The following is a 15,611-nucleotide window of genomic DNA, read 5'->3' on the forward strand; positions in this document are numbered from 1 at the left end:
TTTTCGGGTTGGACCCACCTGAAAAAAACCACTTTCAAACCAACCTGGGTTTTTGACCTATTTGTTAGTATATTATTAATACAACTAAGGTCATCACATTGTAAGTGATTTTTATAAGATTTAAACTTTCCTTGGGCGAATTAGAGGCTTTCAGGTTAAGGCATACAACAACATTCAACATAAGACCTTAATAAAGTTCTGAATGCACTAAATGAATTTTTAAAAAAAACACCTTAGCTTAAGATAGTTATAAAACAAATTAATGTATGGCTTATGCTTATAGTCTATTTGAAATAAAATAAGCAAAATTGTACTTTAGAAAATATTTTCTGTGAATAGTGTGCTCGTCGACTTGGCGACACCCAGGGACATTATCACTTATACGTTTGACGGGTTTAAGGTCATAGGTGCCGGTACTAATAGTATATATGTAAATACATTAGTAAAACTATTAGTATTATTTCTTACCTTTAATATAAAACACAAGGTTCTTGAACTGAACTGTGGTTTTCCAACAATAACAGTTTAATTCAGTCATTTGTTGCTACTCTTCAAATAAGCATTCTGTAGAATCAACACCAGCAATAGCGTAAAAATTCTTGTCAAATTTAAGAAGCTTAATGCTCGGGGTTCGGAAGACTATGTAACGCGTACTATTTCAAGTGCTGAGTTCAAATTTCCGTACTAGTGGAAGTTTTGATGTACATGCCGTGAAAGAAGTGCTCGGGAAATTCCCGAGTTAAACGCAGAAGGATCGGAAATGAATACTTCAAAAATAAAACTATTTATTTTACGCATAAGCCTGCCATACGCCCCGTAAAAACCGAGTGTGTCCCGTTTTTGGGCCCGAGTGTCTCGCGTCCCCGTACATTTAGTCGGGACAGGGAGATGGCCCTTATTTTAACTCCGTTCCATTTCTGCTATCAATATCAGCTTATTCGAAAAGTGAAAAACAAAAAATTCTGACATTGGCTAGGAATCCTGTAATTAGTGAATGAACAGCACGCTGTTGCATGTAACAGTTTCGAGGAAGTTATAACACCACCCTGTTCGACTTGATAGCGAGCGAAATTTGCAATGCTACTTTTTCCATTGCGCTTGATTTCCACATTTACAAACACAGGGAAGATGACTAGCCTTTTCTTCAGCAACACATTAGATAAGTTAACAAGAATTATAATCATTTTCGGAGGCTAGGGGCACAGAAGTGTGCTTTGGCCCAGGTCTTAGAAAAGTGTAAATCCGGTCCTGACAATTACACACTTTATACAAGGAGAAAAATCAGCTTTTCATCAGATTAAACTGACGAACGTAATTTTGGCAGATACAGCCATGTAAATAAATATTGCTAAACGCGCGAAAAATATTGAAAGTAGATTGTACCACTGATTTAAATAATTTGCATATTGTTTTCCTGTAAAGCATTTTTATAGCACATCTTAAGTTTTTAGGCATCTTCAGTCTATACAATTAATTGCAGGGTACGAACAGAGAAAAGCAGCTGCTGCTTAGTGAACTTTTGCCTATTATATTATTGAAAAAAAATCTTTTAGTTTTAGTCTCACGGTTATGCCTGCTGTGCTCAAGGTGATGGTGATGATGAGAAATGAATGAAATGACAGAATGAAGAAAGTGGGGAGAAACGTGAGAATCTCGAGAAAACCCACGCACAAGGTGTTTGTCCACCACAAAGCTCACTTGGCGCGAGCTAGGATTGAACTAGGAACCCCATGACCTAGAGGTGAACGCTCTACCGCTGAGCTACCGCGGCCTATTATACTTTTGTTCATAACCAGACTACAGTTCATTGCATTGTGTTGGAAAGTTAAGGAAGGGAGGATTTGAGGTATCCCGTATTCTCATGGAGAAAATATGGCATAGAAGTAGAGAACAGAACTTTGGTGAGAAAATGGAAGGAAGCTAGAGAGATTATGAGAGCAGGAGACAAGGTGATGAATTGGAATGCAGAATTCTCGATAAATAAAGAGTGGGAGAAGATTCTGCTTAAAGAGGAAGAAAAAAAGAAAGGAAAAATAAATAAGGATAATTAGAGGACAGAATGTATCCAACGAAAAAAAGTAAACTTTTAATTCTACACGTGTGAAGCTGAAAAGTGAAAGTGAAAGCCGCATAAGTGTTACTTTTTAATGAAGGGGCGGAGCCTAATTAAAAGTTGATTTCCGGAGACTATATAAGTGATGACCAACTCCCAAGCAGCCTGAAGGAGTGGAAGTCTGATGAAGACACAGTTATTGTGTTGAAACTGTTACGTGATACTGTTTTTTTACATATTATCACATAGCCTTGCTCAGTGTGTTATTGTGTATTAGTACAAAATGGAAACAAGGCCTGATAGAATAGTTATAGGATATTTTTCGGAACTGAGGAGGAAAATTGACAAGTGGAAGGATAGTAAGAGGAAGGAGATCAAAAAAGAACAACTTAAATTTCTTAGGATCTGCTTGCAAGAAGAAGTAACGCCCAAAGGATTGAGAGTGAATAAGTAGATTGCAGGACCACTAGATGGAGAAAGCTACTCAAGAAAATGGAGAAGGAATTAATTTGGAACGAGATAAGAAGGAAGAAGAGGGAAATAAACGAGATAAAGGAAAGAAATAAGAGCAAAATAGAAGAAAGTCTGAGCATTTTTATAAGAGTATTCACAATGAAGGACACGAAAGTGTGGTTGGAAAAGTTCAGAAGAAAGAAGAAGAGAGGTTAAGAGAGAAAGGTAAAAGAATAGGATGGAAACAAGAAGAAACAATAGACGAGAAAAGAGTAGTAATCATAGGAGATATTGAGATTACTGAGGAAGAGAGGCAGTTTTTAAGTCTAGGATATAAATTCAGAGTAGCAAAAGAGGAGGTAGATAAGGAAGAAGCGGTTTATGGAATAGAGGAAGCACTTCAGGAAATAAAAGATGAAGAAGATAGGAACAAAATTCGGAGGAAACTAGTAAATATACTAAATAACAAATCAAGAAGACAAACAGGCAATCTGACTGACAAAGAGAAAATGGGAATGAAAAGGATAAGAACGAGAAAGGACATAGTAGTGGAACAGGCAGACAAAGGGGGAGCTATAGTTGTGATGGATAAAGTATGGTATGAAGAAAAGCTTGGAGATCTGAAAGACGAGACATACGAAGATGTGGCGGAAAAAGGACAAGAAGAAGAGATAAAGAAAAAGAGTATAGAGGACTGCAAAAAGAAAGGGTTCAAGAGGTTAGTGAGAGAAGAAGGAAAGCTACCTAGAATGAAAGGATTCCCAAAAATCCACAAAGAAGTAGTGAAGTTGAGGCCGGTGCTTAACTGCAGGAATAATATGTTAGAACTATTGGAGAAAAAGCTTAAGAGGATAGCCGAGGCAGTGAGAGAAGGTCAAGAAAGTAGGAGAGTAGAGAATATGCAAGAGGTTAAGAGGATGATAGATAATTTAGGAAGAAGAAAAGAGAGCACAGTGCTATTTAGTCTGGATGTCAAGAGTATGTTCCCGAGCCTTAAGAGAGAAGAAATATTGATAATAATAGAAGAGGAAATGGGTGAAAAGAGAATAGAAAATTGGGACAGTAAGAAGGTAAGAAAAGGATTAGAGGCATTGTGGGAGAATGGATACTGCATAATCAGAGACAGGATTGTTAAAATGAAGGAAGGACTTAATATAGGATCTTGTTTGAGTCCAGTACTATCAGATATAGTAATGAATCGATGGGAGAAGGAGATGATAGAAAGAGGAGAAGAAAGACTGCTTCTTTTTTGCCGTTATGTGGATGACTGTTTAGGAATATGGAAGGGAACGAAAAGGCAGGTGGAGAAATTCATGAGGGACGTGGAGGATGAAAAGAAAGGGATTAGGCTAGAAAATGAAATAGAAGTAGACAAGGAGATAAACTATTTAGATATGAAAATTAAGAAGTCGGAAGAAGGAGAGTTTATTACAACCTGGTAACAAAAAGAGTGTGCAGCGGGAGTGTATTGCCACAAACGAAGTGATGTGGATGAGGGGACAAGGAAGAATTTCATAAAAACCATGGAAGAAAGAATAGGAGATCTAAACACAAATGAAGAACAGAGGAAAACCGATTTAAAGAAGTTCTGGACACAGCTAAGGAGAAATGGATACAACGAAGAGGATAAGATCACAAGAGACTTAGCAAGAGAGAGAAAGAAAGAGGAAGAAGACAAGAACAAAAAATGGTTTGGAATAGAAAGCCTAGGCAAAGAAACAGCGAAGATATAGAGAATGCTTCGGAAAGCAGGAATTAGGACGTACAGGAAAGGAGGAAGCAGAATAATTGAATTAGTAAGAAGAACCAAGAGTAAAGCAGTAGCGGACAAAGATCAAAGGGAAGTAATGTATAGAGTAGGATGCGCGGAGTGTAACAAAATTTACATAAAAGAAACAAAAAAGAAAATGCAAGAAAGGATTAAACAGCACCAGGATGATGTAAGATTGAAAAGGGACAACAATGCGATATACAAGCATCACAAAGAGAGAAACCACAGGATAGGGTGGGAAGGAGCAGAGGTCATAGAAGTAGAGAAGAGAACTTTGGTGAGAAAATTGAAGGAAGCTAGGGAGATTATGAGAGCAGGAGACAAGGTGATGAATTGGAATGCAGGATTCTCGATAAATAAAGAGTGGGAGAAGATTCTGCTTAAAGAGGAAGAAAAAAAGAGAGGAAAAATTAATAAGGATAATTAGAGGACAGAATGTATCCAACGAAAAAAGTAAACTTTTAATTGGACACGTGTGAACCTGAAAAGTGAAAGTGAAAGCCACATAAGTGTTGCTTTTTAATGAAGGGGCGGAGCCTAATTACAAGTTGATATCCTGAGACTATGTAAGTGATGACCAACTCCCAAGCAGCCTGGAGGAGTAGAAGTCTGATGAAGACACAGTTATTGTGTTGAAACTGTTACGTGATACTGTTTTTTACATATTATCACATAGCCTTGCTCAGTGTGTTATTGTGTATTAAGTTGTGACAATGGCAATCTTGAAATATAAATCACATTTTAACACTTTTATCCCAAAGATATTGAAATATTTCGAAAAAAAAAAACAATTAAACCCGAAAATACCCATATGGGCCCAGGTGAGTTGGGCTTTTTCAAAAAAGCCCGGGTTTTTTCAAACCCTGTTAGCTGGTCACTAAAAAGAACGAATGCTATGTAATCGAGTCAGTGCAGAACGAAGCTGCTGGGCTCGCGCGGGCGCATCAGCAACGGTGGGTATATTCGTACGCTAGGGTAGTGAAAACATGTTTTTTTCCAGTGATATCATACTTGCGCCCTGCAACACTGCTACTGCCACGCGGTGAGTTATCAAATCTACAGCCGATACTGTAAATGTCCCCTTTTTAAATTCAGAAATTGGTTCACACGTTTCATTAAGTTGGCTGCGACTTACGAAGACTAAAAGTGTTAATTCTCAATGACACTACGAATGTTTGTCTTGTATAGTTCGAGAATTGTTCTTGTATTCCTTTTGCTTTAAGTAGCCCCATAGAACTGAATAGCAGTGTTGCCGGGTGCATATAAGTAAAGGTTTTATCATGGTAATTTCAAAGTTTCTTTTTCAGTGTTTTCAGGAATTGCATAACGTAGACAGATGCTTAACACGCCTTTTGATGCACTGAAGCATTAGCAATGTTGCCAAATCAGAGTGTTAATATGAAAACTACGATTTCCCTAGTTCTTCCTTAGAGAGGTCTCACCCGATTAGTTATCGGTGGAAATGAAAAATTCTTTTTTCTGCTCCATAGTTTCCATGCTGTTCCAACTAAACAAACTGAAAATTAACGACAGAACGTCTATACGTATGAGTTATGAGTCAACTTACATGTTTTGCAAAAAATTGATTTACACTTTCGGCTACAACTGGCAACACTGTATGGTTCCTAGTGTACTTCAATCGTTGCTTCCTAGTTTAAAAAAATAAACATTTCATCTCTGTTCATTTATCTCCAACAATTTTTGATGTTAGTGGTACTGGATGTTTTATTTGTTACAGGCACCATGAGTGACCTATATGAACAATATTTTGCCACAACGCTCTTTTGTTCTTGAAGATGTATCGAACGAGGTATCCATCGCCCCATTTTTCTATTTAAAATTTTGAAGTTCAGCCCTGGCTGCCATATATATATATATATATATATATATATATATATATATATATATATATATATATATATAGATAGATAGATAGATAGATAGATAGATAGATAGATAGATAGATAGATATACAGGGTGGCCCATTTTAATCTTTCCACGGAAATATCTCGAAAACGGTTAAACATAAATGAACCAAACAAAAATTCAAATAGGAAATATCATGAGGCAAACCGAATGGTTATGTCGCGGTGCCCCCCAGGGATGCCTTTCGTGGGGGCCCAACTTTAAAATTTTAAACGAAAACATGGGACGAGTGATACCTCGTTCGATAGATCTTTAAAAACTAAAAAGCGTTGTTGCAAAAGATTTTTCATATCGGCTACCGTATTCAAAATAAGCGCCAAGATATGTTGCCTGCATCAGATAAAACGTCAAATAGGGTCAATCCATCTGAAGTGGTCCAAAGATGGGGAAGATGGTTGCTCGACCATCTCCGAAAATTATAAAACTTTCAGTGTGACGAACCTTGTGTATGAGAAGGTCAATAACATCATTCACGTTGTCGTATGTACAAGTGTTTCTGAATGGCGGCCATCCTTGTCGATGTAGTGCCATTTTTTGCATTTGCAAGCGTTTGCGAAAACCACAGTTGCTCAGGACGTACGTATCAGACAAACTCCAAACAACAACGAATGTTTAGAGGAGAAACTGAAATATGCGGAGAATATATACTCTTGCTTCTAAATAAATATGCAGAGTTGCGAACCAATACATGAAATCACTAGAAAAAGTAAAGAAAATACACTTTTAAAGGAATTTTGAAATGACATGAAGTGGGGGGGGGGTTCATAAGTTTTGTACTGAATACTATTGCATATAAAGCGTATGCAGAAATATCCACAGCTATGATACTACTGGCATCGTAGATTTATGGAGGTCCGAAAGTTGAAGTTTGTGATTTTTTTTTTTTTTTTTTTGAGGGGTGGCGTAATATCTCAGGAGGGCAAACTGCTAAAGATTGTTGCTTAGAGCACAAAGAAATTCTGTATGTGAATTAAATATTACAAAAAAATCATGACTGTTATTACATGGAGGAAAAAGTGAGGACATCGTAAAAACACGAAGAAAGCACTCGCGTGACGATGGTCTTAGCCCTAAAAATTTAAATGTCTTGGATATGTTTGATGCTAGATCTCAGAAACCACGCATGGTTCAGCAATTTGACCCGCTTTTGTTAGTGTTATGTTGTGCAAAACTTGCGAGTGGCGTTTGTTGCATCTTTCTAGCTCCATGATCATTGCCACGTCTATTTATAAGAGGGTTAGCTCCCCCTTGCACCCACGACACCGATCGTCGAACTAGAGCGCGGTATTAAGGCACTTAATGTATCAGTAAAGTATCATTGAAATCCAATTCCAGTTACGGAAGTTAATCTGTTCTCAAGGTTGCGTTATTCTACCTATCCTGTCCTGCGGAAAATGGCGTATTTGTAGAAAATATTTAAAATGATTGTTGTTCCCTTCTCTTCTATAGCATACAGCAATGGATTTTAGTAGCTGTAATTATAATTTCTCGCAATTACACGATTTAAGCAGTGTTGCAAACTAGCAATGTTTATCATATCTACGGAACGGTTTGAGATATCAAAGTGCTGTACACGGCATAATAATTTACACATCCACGGGGTTCCCACGCCCCTGGAAAATTCTGGAAAACCCTGGAAGTTGAAATTACCCTGGAATGTCCTGAAATATCCTTGAATTTCTTTTCAGTCCTGGAAAAATCCTGGAAAAGTGGAAGTTTTTCAATTTCCTAACTAGTTGCAATTACATGCAATAGAATGCGAACGAAAGCAGTCCTGAGAAATAAAAATGGCGAGATCTAGGACATTTCCCTCTCAGTGCCGCATTCTAAGGCGGCTGAAGTAAACGGAAACGCACAGTATACACCATGTTCGGTGTAATACACTTCCGTTCTGTGGAGAGATGTGTTCATTAGAGATTCCTGTGCTTAGTGTATTGATTTAAAAACATTACTGTTTTGCTTCTCGTATCATGTTTTTGGCCTTTTTGTGTAGTCGAAGTAACAACTAAGCAACGTCACATCTTAATCTGCAATGACATTGTATAAAAGCGAGAGTGCATTAGACTGAACATTGTGTATACTATGCGTTTACGGTTCCTTAACCGCCTTCAGAGCAATATCCATAACGAAGGAAAGAGAAATGTCTAGTTAGTTAACTCGTGATCTTCGTTTGATAGATTGTGCTTTGTTCATGTGGTTGAATAATAGCAATACTTTTCTTGTTATTTTATTTAACGATTAGACAAAAAAAAAAAAAAAATGCCTAAAGGTAAATCCACGTTCAGTGAAACTTGGCTGAAGAAAAAAGAATATAAAGAGTGGCTGACTGTGGGTCCGGACAAGTACAGTGCAAAATGTGTGCTTTGCTCAAAAGTGTTCGGTGTTTGCAACATGGGTGAGGCTGCCATTCGAAGTCATGAAGCGGGCCCCATTTGGCTTTGACAAACAACCGAAACGGCACAGTGCAGAATTTTTTTCAGCCGAAAACTACTGTAGTAGTGTGGTATGTTAGCGTAAGTATCCTGCATTTCCGGTTACTAGTATTTCGTATCGCTCCAACCTCCCTCCGTAAGTGGGTGAAACGGGAAGGAACGGTGAAATTACACATGAAAACCTTAGTTTTTGCAAATTGTATCTATGAAACAAAGTTACCTGAAATCCCCATAGCAGCACATGCAGCGATCTGCGATGTGATCGCAGAAAATGTGCCGCACCTTTGCAGAAAAATCTACCAGAGGAAATAAAATAGTTAACAGAAAAGTATAAAAACGTGCCTGCTATGTATAGATGTCTTAAATGCACGGACGACTCGCATTTGAACTGTTTATCACATCGTACAAAACATATTTTTAGCAATCACAAGTGTTTCTTCTGCTGGAACTGATCATCTTGATTTTTTATTTTGGAATTCCTGCAGAAAATTTTTGACTTACAAAAGCTCATCGCAGAAATACAAAGAAAGTTCTGTCATCGGGCCTGAAATGTGTGTTTATAAGAGATAGATGTCTCTGTAATCGGATAAAGTACGTAAAATTCTTTACCTTCCATTTTGATTGCAGGCAATGATTTGTTGCAGAAATGAAACAACTGAAATGCGAAACACATTTAATGAACAATGCAATTTTAGAACAATGTGTACAGACGTTAATTTTGTTCAACAGTCGTCTGCACGGTATTGGTTCGATTCTTCTCCTTCTATGTCTGCTTTCATGTGATATAATATGAGCTTAAGTGAAATTTGTCCACAGTTACATTCCGAATAACTTTCAGCGGTAATCTCAAGTGCAATCCTCGGTAACCAAACGGAACATAGTAATGCAGATGCCTCCCAAACATCTTGCACGCATCGCGTTAAATTATCAAGGGCGAAGGGGCTGGCAAAATGTATGCAAGTTCCAAAACTGTATTATTGAAACCTTTTCTTCTCATTTCAGTTGCTTCTTTCTTCCCATCCAATCACACTTTGGAATTCAAATGAGTGTTAAACTTGAATTTCACCTTATTTTTATTCACCGTATTTCACCTGTTTTATTCATTCCAGTACCAGTCACTTGTACACACAAAAGTGTTTTAGCCAAACCATACCTATTGCAGGTAAAAGTGGGGGTTCTCATTTGAGATTTTACCATTCATTACCGCTTCACCCACTTACGGAGGGAGATCAGAAAGATAATTTTCTAAGAATCACATTTCCTCTTTTGCATTATGTCAATTATACTTTAATACTCTTTTTCTCCGTTGCATTATTCTTGAGCCGAGGAATGATAAATATCCTCTGTGATTTCCTATACAAGTTACAGTTTGTTCATTTATCTCGAACTGTTTTCATATTATAGTGTATTCAAAACTAGAAACAAATTGACGTTTGGAGAAACACGTGGTACGCTGTTGCCACTTCGTGCACATCCCGACCCAGCTTGTGCATGTGGGGAAGGGGGGCTGTGTGTGTGTGTGTGTTTTTAATCATTTCCACGCACAATGAGACGAAAGACTGAAATAGATTTTTTCCTTCTGAATAAACGTGTTTACTAGCGGCAACATTGGAATGTAAGATCGGTTGCCAAGGAAACCCTCCACCCACTGTTGCTAAAATGATTTTATGATTCGACCCTCATTGTGTGATCGCAATAACTATGTGACGTAGATTCTCTTCAAAACAAATCTGCACGTGTTTTTGAGCTGTCAATTTGTTTCTAGTTTTGAAAGCACTTTAGTAGTACTGAGCGTTTTATCTGATACAGGTACCATGTATTGGCGGCCATTTTGAAGTCAGTGACCTACATGGAAAATCTTTTGCCACAGTGCTTTTTAGTTTTTAAAGATCTATCGAACGAAGTATCACTCGCCCCATGTTTCCGTTTAAAATTTTAAAGTTGGGCCGTGGGCCCCCATGAAGGGCGGCCCTGGGGGGCGCCGCAACATCACCATTCGATTTGCCCCATTGTATTTCCTATTTGAGTTTTTGTTTGGTTCATTCATGTTCAACCGTTTTCGAGATATTTTCGTGAAAGATTAAAATGGGCCATCCTGTGTATATATACACAGGGTGTTGATGAACTATACCGACAAACTTTAAGAGGTGATTCTTCACATCAAAATAAGAGAAAAAGTTCATATAGACCAATGGCGAAAAGTGCGTAGTTTCAGAGCTAGGGCTGTCCAAAATCGCGAAAAAGCCAAATTTCAAGAGACCCTATTTCGAATTCGAGGGATGGTTGTCCTTATCAGCGTAAAGAAAATCACGCATACGCAATCAAAAAGTGCATATTTTATTAATGCTCAATGGGTGTACAGGTTTGCAGGGTGGAATTCCCAGACATGTCATCAGCCGAATTTTAAGATATGCTCTAATTTTATGATTGGTCCAAAGTAGGCAAACGATAGACCTTGATAGCAGTGAACACGGAATCCTTTGGTGCGATATCGGAAGTGTTAAGGACCGTCAGCAGCACGGTCTCTCGTACTCGCGAAAACGCATGGTGCGATGTTTTCTTTCACTCTTACAAGTGAAGAAAACGTGAAATATACCGTGACGAAATACGTATCACCACACGTTATTCCGAACATAAAGAAACATGGAACTGCCGGTTCCCAACATTCCTGCCTTCCCTCCGAAGCATTGGATATCCATTGTTGTCAATGTCTACCTCTTGCCTACTTTGGACCCTTCTTGAAATCGGGGTATTTCTGAAAACTCTATTGAAAACATGTGAAATATGTTTCCCCTGTAGGCTACCCTCTACACCTATTGACAATTGATGAAATATGCACTTTCGGATTGTGTATGCGTGGCTTCCTTTATGCTGGTAAGAACCACCATCCACAGTTTCTGGAATTCGAAATAGGGCCTATTGAAATTTAGCGTTTTCGCGATTTTGGACAGCCCTAGCTGTGAAGCTATGCACTTTTCGTCATAGGTCCATATGAACTTCTCTTATTTTGATGTGAAGAATCACTTCTTACAGTTTGTCGGTATAGTTCATTAACACCCTGTATGTAAGAGTAAAAGGATCTCATATTTCAGGGTATTGTGTTGGACCTTCTTTTGCACAAATTTACACCATGGTAGCACAGTAATGATGTAAAAAAAATTTTTCTCTTGAAAACAATTAAGGCATAACGTTTACTTTATTTATAAGTTTAAATTTGAAAGACTAGCCATCACCGTGTTTCAAGACAAACAATTAGTGGCTACAAGTACAGTAGAAACGCTTTTAAAACGATCCCAGTAACGATTTGTCACCTGTACTATATATAGGATTGCCATCTGGGCTATTGTGTAACAGAATGAGGGAGAGGGAAGCATTAATTGCGTAAAATGTAAAATTCTCACAATTTTCCTTCAAAGTAGAAGCAGGTTACATTAGGTTAGGCACTAATTGTATAAAATGTAAAATTTTCACACTATTCTAGTTTAGGTATCTATACTTGCATTCATAAATTATGATTTATTCCTTTAGGAAATGTACTACTACTGTCATATAATTTGTTTCCTTATGGGTTGAATTACATTCATGGGTGTAGATTCACTTTAGAGGGCATTACCGTTAGGCCTATTTGACATTTGTCGTGAGGACATTTATCTTAAAACGACAATTCAAAAAACATAAACCAACTTGTGCTAGCGGTCCACCGAAAAACACGAATACTGTCTAACCGAGTCAAGCAGGGCGAAGTTAATGAGTTGAGTCTGTGGTAGCAGGCACGTCAACGAATTCGTTCTGGTGGGTATACGAGGATAATGAAAACCAAATTGGGTCAGGTTGTTAATGCTGACACTGCCTGTTTTATGCTTTCGTATTTAACACTAACATATTTATCTCGGGGTTTGGACAGCTCCGATGCAGCCATTAAAAAATTGTGAACTACGCATTTCTTATGTATCCAAAAGTGATGATCCTTTTTAAAAGAATTTTGCCGATTACTTTTTTCAGGAAATTCAATAAATTCCAATTTAAAGTATACAGAAAACCTTTAACAAGCAATACATTTGTAAAAAGGAATTCAGTGCATAGACAAAAGCCAACATGGATAAGCACGTTTATCAGGGCTTTTAGGTTGGTAACATTTCAGGAAGATTTGGAAGGAGACCTGAAAATAAATCTAGGGTCTATTAATGTGTGCAGTTCTGTTATTATGTAAACATGGAAACAAAATGTCCAATATATTTTAAAGATGAACGAAAGTAGTAGGTGAGAAATTTATAAACAAGACGTCCTATACGTTTATTTCCTTTTATCCGTGGATATAACGGACTGAATAAAATAGCTAAAGAACACAGTCTTACAGTTAATTTTAAAGCCACAAATAATTTTAAAGCTCCCAGAAACTTCGGAACACCTCAGAGAGTCTCGTGAGAACAAAGAAGCTGTTTGGGGCCAATATAAACTTCTGCAAACCACAAAACATTATGTACAAAAGGTAGAGGTGTTACATTAGGCCACCAATAACATCGAAAGGAATGTAGACATTTTGCAATAACATGACTGCCTTAGTATGGTGTCCAGAAAATTGACATATTAGCCTTCTCCGCCCGCTACATGGTAGTGAAACATATATATTCTCCGAAATTCGAGCTAGCTGACAATTCTCGGCCAGAATAGGGGTGAGTAAAGGCTGATCTTCTCTGTTACTTGTGAAAAGAATGGAATGTCTTAAATGTTTTGGCGAAAAAAGAGTAGCCTAGAAACTCCGAATAGTTTGTGTTGTTTCGTTATTTGACACTTTCAGCGGAAGATCTTTCTTCTTCCGTTGAGCAGGAATGAACCATATGCAAGAAGAGTGGTTAATGTGTTCATTTTCCCCTTCCCTATTTTGGAGTGTTCATTCTTTTAAAGTTATAAACATGGATACATCTATTGAGAAAGAAGAATGGGATTTTAGTCTATACAAAATACTCTTGAATTCTAATCAAGTAATAATATCTGAAATGTTTGATAAAGAAGTATCTAACTTTCTCATTTACATAATAGACAAGGCAACAAGAGATCAAAAATTTATGAATAGTGTATTTTAATTATATTTTACATTTTATTACATTATATTTAATTATTTTATTACATAATTACATTATATTACATCGATTATTTTTATAAAATCTTCCAGCAGAGCATACGCCGTCCTAATTAATTTTCTTTAACTGATATTCCTTGTGGCACCAGAGGAACATTGTTACAGTATTAAATTTGCTTCTTTCTCTTCCTTATTCGATAAAGATAGGAAAGATTCCTAGTGTTGTGTTCAGGACATGGTTGGAGAAAAGCTAGTCTGAAAATGAAAGAGTAAAACAAAGAGAATTCCGTCCAGCCGCTCATGTTAATGTTCGCAAAAATAGGGAAGGGAAGGAGAAGAAGAATGTTAAGTGTGTTACGGAGAAGTGTATTATAATGAATGCGATAGAGGGTGTGACAGAAAGAAGAAGAAGAGAAAGAGGAATTACAATTGATATATGTTATTAAACAGGATAAATTTTATTTTAATGCTAAAAGATTAGCAGATCACGGCGTAGGGAATCTTCACACTTTGTAACTGTTCTCTTAGCGATAGCCAGGGACGTGTCCAAGAAGGGGTCCATTGGATTCAGACCAAGAATCTAAGAACTTCGTACTTCTTTTTAATAATATACCGTACTTGTGTTTCGTCTACACACCAGGGGCACACTTACGAGGGGCCCGTTCGATTCGGACCCCCTCCGGTCTTTCGATTTCGGACCCTTCAACAAAATATTTGGGTGCGCGCCTGACAGAATACTTAATAACATTATTATTTTATGGGTATTTCTGACATTATTAATCTAATGTCGTCTTAAGTCTTGGGAACTATTTTTTTGGTATTTCTGAATGATAAGAAGAAAGTAGCTTTTTTTTATTTATTTATTTCATTGTACCATTTTAATGGTAATAGTGATAAATAAAACAAATTATACAACGATAATAATCGTCCAAATATGGAACTTGTACGAAAGAAACTAGCAATCGCTATATTACTATAGTAATGTAACGCCAACAAAGATTCTTGTTTTCGCTCTTACTTCATTATATATTTAATTTCATAGAGGTATGTAGTCATTAGTTATTTGACGTAAGAATTATTAAATTTCCGTTTGGAGAAATTAATGGCAACTGAATTTTCGCTGAAAGAATAAAAACATTCTAAGACCACGGGATTGAAACAAAGAATGTCACAAAACTGAAAAAATCCACAAGAAGTAGTTTACTTTTGGGGGTAAGTTTATTCCGGACGATTTTTTCAAGAAATAAAACAGGCGATACATAATAATTTGATTAATAACTCTATAATATGGGTTAAATAATTTCTCACGAATAAATCCGCAAGAGGTAGTTTCCTAAGAGCAGTGAGTTTATTAAGCAATTTTGTTTATGTATCATTAATAATTCTATAATCTTGCATAAATCATTTCGCAAGAAAATATCTATAGGAGGTAGTATTTTTTCTTTCTTTTTTGCAATTTCCTTAATACGATTTTTGTAATTTTGTTGATACCTCATAAACAGATATTTAATTAATGACTCTGATATACGAGGGTGTCATTAATCACTTCTTATGAAAAACTTCATGTGGGTGATTTTCTTCGACCAAAATTTCCCCAAAACATAATGTTGTTCGTATTTCACGTTTAAGCAATAACTGCAGCATAATATGATATAGTTTAAGAAATTGGAGCGAGAAAATTTAGTGGAGTGGCTTATATCTTTTACTACATATTAAGAAAATAATTATAAAATTTTCCCTCTTAAAAGCGAAATTTCAGAAAATGCTGGAGCAAGTGCCCACTTACTTTTAATAATGAGTATATACAAAGTTTCATCTTCCTAACATGCCGTGAAATACTCTGTTTTTGACATACATTTTTAACTCTATTCCTCCACTTTAGTATATGATTTAGAT

At 36.8% G+C, this 15,611-nt stretch overlaps 1 protein-coding gene across 2 annotated transcripts in view; it reads left to right on the forward strand.

The window, feature by feature from the left end:
• Positions 1 to 15,611, forward strand: part of abo (de-etiolated protein 1 abo) — a 48,801-nt gene that overhangs the window by 3,738 nt on the left and 29,452 nt on the right. The gene's annotated exons all lie outside the window — the stretch shown is intronic.

This window comes from Thermobia domestica, chromosome 12 (assembly GCF_964235325.1).
Source record: "Thermobia domestica chromosome 12, izTheDome1.hap1.1, whole genome shotgun sequence".
Classification (NCBI taxonomy): domain Eukaryota; kingdom Metazoa; phylum Arthropoda; class Insecta; order Zygentoma; family Lepismatidae; genus Thermobia; species Thermobia domestica.